Source organism: Microtus oregoni, unplaced genomic scaffold (assembly GCF_018167655.1).
Source record: "Microtus oregoni isolate MIOR12 unplaced genomic scaffold, Mior012 000064F_ref0000363, whole genome shotgun sequence".
Classification (NCBI taxonomy): domain Eukaryota; kingdom Metazoa; phylum Chordata; class Mammalia; order Rodentia; family Cricetidae; genus Microtus; species Microtus oregoni.
This window is the reverse complement of record NW_024543874.1, coordinates 4,531,054-4,535,549: the sequence shown is the minus strand read 5'-3', so window position 1 is coordinate 4,535,549 and position 4,496 is coordinate 4,531,054.

Here is a 4,496-nt window from a genome sequence, read left to right as displayed (position 1 = left end):
AGGCTTACTCTTTATGTCTAGTTCTAAAGTTGAATCCACAAAATATGGCATTTCCTAAGAAGCCTAGTATCTACCTCTGTTGCATCAGCGTCTCCATGGATTACTGTGATCTCTGTTTTAGTGTTTTTAGAAGTCAGTAAAGGTGTATGTGTACATGCATATATATGTATGTGTGTCTGTGTGTATGTAGATACCCTACTACTTACTCTATTTTTAGTTTTTATTTTTATTTTTGGTTTTTCAAGACAGGGTTTCTCTGTATAGCCCTGGTTGTTCTGGAACTCTGTAGATCAGGCTGACCTTGAACTCACAGAGACCCACCTGCCTCTGCCCCTGAGTGCTGGCATTAAAGGCGTACGCCACCACCTCCCACCTGGTTTTTATTTTTCAATTAAAAAATTTAAAACATTTTTTAAAACTTCTGTCTACAAGTGCATGTTCATGTATGTGTGTGGGAAGGTTGCTCACATGTCATGCATGACATGCGTGTGAAGGTCGGAGGACAACTTCACGGGTTGGTCCTCACATTCCACCTTGATTGAAACAGGGTCTCTGGCTTACAGCTGAGTTCACTAGGCTAATTGGCCCTTGAACGTCTGGGGATTTCTTCTGTCTCCACCTTCCACTACACTGTATGAGCACTAAGATTATAGATATGTGCTACTGTGTTCAGCTTTGCAAATGTTTCCGGGGATTTGAACTCAGGTCCTCATCCTTGAGCAGCAAGTGCTTTACCTAGTGAGCTCTCCCAGCCCCATTTTTGCTTTCCTAAAACAGGGCCTCATGTGGTCCAGGCTGGCTTCCAATTGGCTATGTGGCCAAGGATGACCTTGAATACCTGATCTTCCTGCCTTTACCTCCCACGTGCCGGGATCACAGGAACATCTGATTTCTAGCTTCTACTCATATTTTAAATGGGTGAGAGCATCCATACATTTTTCCTCTTCCTTGTGATCTCAGGACCAGGAAAGGACAACACATTATCACAGAGCCGCTCACTGCAGTTTCATGTTGCCTCAGGTGCATGTCTGTAGGTGACCTAACCAGTTCTCTAGCGGTTGTTAATTTTTCAACAGTTTTTAGTTGGTATTACGAGATTTGTTCTATGATAAATAGCTATTTTTGCTCATGTATTTTTCCATGTTTTTACTAGATGTTTTTAGAACAAATCCCCTGATTTTCTGGATCAAAGGTTAATACACATGTAATTTGTAAGTTACGGCTTAATTTCCCACCAGCAATGTGGGAATCCTTTCTCTAACCGTGCCAACAGACGCTCTGTCGCAGTTTTGGATTTTTGCCCCATTTTATAGATGAGAAACAACATCTCAGTCTCTTAAATTTGTGTGTTTCTGTCACAGGTGGAAGTTCCTGGGTGCAGATTCTCAGATACTGTAAGAGAGGAGAAGAGAAGGAAGTGGACTGGGTGGGAGCTGGGGGCAAGCTGATTTGTGATACCGTCTCAACAGAGGACCTAGCCAAGGCCACAGGGTCCTGTGGGGCTGGAAAGGACCTCTAGGGAGGCTGAGCTGGGAAGACAGGCTCAGAGCTCTCTTCCCGCGGCAATCCATCATCTGATGGGAGCGGCCCTGGAAGGAGATGTCACCTTGGCTTTTTTCTGTAGAAGTAAATCCAGGCAGCTGGCAGCAGAGGGACATCCTTTGGGGCCTGTGCAGGGGGTGGGGGAAGAAGTTTCTCATTTCCAAAGGACAATCCGGGTGGTATATAAATGTCTTAAGTTACCTGTAAGATCTACACTTAGATCATTGTCTGTCTGCTTGTCTGTCCATCCATCCAGCGACTCAGCCATCTGCTTCATTGGTCTTGGAGTGGGATTTGCTACTCCAGAAGCATGTTTTATGTGTTTTTCCATCGACTCCTTCTGCTTTTGAAGGTTGCTGTCAAGCATCATTCTCTTCTCAAGTATCACTTACACAAACCTCACCGCGACGTGCAGGCTGGTGAAGTGGATAGTGCCCTTTTCTCGGCCTCAGGCAAATGCCCTCAGGTCTGAATTCTACTTTGTTGGATGTCAGGACGGTGGCCATACTTTAGAAATATTTTTATTATATTTGCGTATTTATTTTGTGTATGTGGGTGCATGTGGAGGTCAGAGGAAAACTTGTGGGTCCCAGGCTTGGCGGAAGGCACCTTGAGATGTTTTGTTGACGTGATCCCTTTATGCCTGTTATTTGGCTATTACATCTTTCAGTCATGTTTTCCATTTTATATCCTTTGTTTTACAATGTTTTCATTAATCCTTTGAGAATTCCAACCATGCATTTTGATCATATTCTTTTTCCTCTTCCTCAGCTCTTCCCAGACCGTCCCTTCGCTCTTTACCTACCCAGCTTCACGTTCTTTCTTTCCCCTTAAAAGATTCTCTTTTTTGCCTTTGTAAATCTCAGTTTTTAGAAATATACGATCTATAGCACACTATTAGAGTTTTGAACTTTTTATTTTAAACCAATGAAGATTAGTCCTTTTCTTTTACTAGGAGCATAGACCCCAGTTCCATAGATTACATAACTTACGTGCTCCGTCTGTCTTCAGTTCTGGTACAGTGTGTTGTTATACTGTGATATGCACATGCACCTGCGTCTGTTTGAATATCAGTAATATCAGCTTTGTTCTTCTGGTATTTATGAAGTTTTTGATTTTGCCATTAAAAAAAAGATTTGGTTACTTTTATTTTTCTGTATGAGTGTCTGGTGCCATGGAGGCCAGAAGAGGACACTGGATTTATGGACAGGTGCTACCCGCCATGTGGGTGCTGGGAAATGGACCTGGGTCCTCTGGAAGAGCGGCCAGTGCTCCTAACTATGGAGCCATCCCCCCAGCGCATGTCTTTGTTCCCCATGCAGCACTGTTTGTTTGCTGCGCTTGGACTAGCTCCTCTCCGTGCTCCCCAGCATGTGACCTGAAGTGCCACCCCACTTTCTTTGTCTGCTTTCGTGGCGATTTCGTGCTTAGCTTTATTGCTTTTTCTTTCCCTTTCTGTCCCCTCTCTCCTGAGTGTGTTGCATCTGTGCGTGCACACACACATTCATGGGGAGGTCAGAGGTCAGTCTCAGGTTCCTCAGGAGCCAGCCACCTAGTGTCTCTCACTGGGACCAGGGGCTCAACAATCAGGCTAGGCTGACAGGCCAGAAAGCACCAGGGATTCACTTCTTTCTGTGTCCTGAGTGTTGGGGTCACGGGCAAGCACCACCATACCTGGCTTTTCAAGCTGGTAGTTGGGAATCAAACTCAGGTCCTCATGCTTGCAAGTCAAGTACTTAACTAAATGAGCAATCCCTTGACTATTTTCCAGCTTTGTTTAGCCTTGGCCTCCTGTCCAGTCTCCCTCATACTCATCATTTACTTGTGGTTTCATGTCTACTCCCCATCCCAGTGTTGATGCCATCTCAATTATTTCTGCTGTCTGAAGTCAGTTCTGTCATATTCTCTTCAGGAAGAGCTGAGGACTGACGCTGCTCTGTAGCCTTTCCACATAGGCCGTGTGGTTTCTAGTTTCTCCCATGAGTGTCCAGGATACTTCTTCCCTCGTCCTCTGGCATAGTGCAGGGCCATCGAAGAACTGACCTGTGCCCCCATGTGAAGAGCCGTGGTCTATGTGACCTGAAGCCCAATGATTTTTTTCTTCTGTAAGTCTAGGACTTTGGGAGCACACGGGCGTTGTTGTGAAGTGTGTCCATATTTGAAATCTAGGAATTTGGGAGCACATGAGGCTAAACAATGGACTGCACGCACACTGGGGCTCCTGCTACTTAAACTCTCAACCTTCTCAGTTTGTTTTGTTCTACTTTCCCACAAAACCTTTTCACTTCCCACTTTATTCATCGGCCCCAACAGACAACCCAGGGCTTGAATGGATCCTTCCTTCCTTCCTTCCTCCCTCCCTCCCTCCCTCCCTCCCTCCCTCTCTTCCTTCCTCCATTTAGTATGTATGTCTGTGTACTATGCATACAGTGCTTGGCGAGGCCAGAAAAAAGCATTGTGTCTTCTGGGACTGGAGTTACAGATGGCCAGGAATTGCCATGTGGGCGCTGGAATTAAACCCAGGTCCTTTGGAAGAACAGCAAGTGCTCTTAATCTCTGAGCCATCTCTCCAGCAACTCTATTGTTTTTCTTGCTGTGAGTATGTAATGTGCCATAGAGAATGTGTGGAAAGCAGAGAAGAACTTTGCGGAGTTGGTTATTTCTTTGCATTTTTATGTCGGTTCTGGGTCTCGAACTAAGGTTGCCAGGCTGTGTTGCAAACACCTTTATCTAAGTCATCTTGATATCCCAAAAACTCCCTCTTGAGAAAACCCTGAATCCTGTCAGAGGACATACCCCAAATTAGCCTTAGGCATTCCTCCAAGGTCTTACCCCTTAAAGGGCACGTCTCTCTTTGCAGTCCCACGCTGAGGACTGAGCCCCCAATACGCAAGCCATGCAAGTGTGCATGGGTTACTGTTTTCTCAGCATCATTTGCTGCTGTCTTTGTCCTT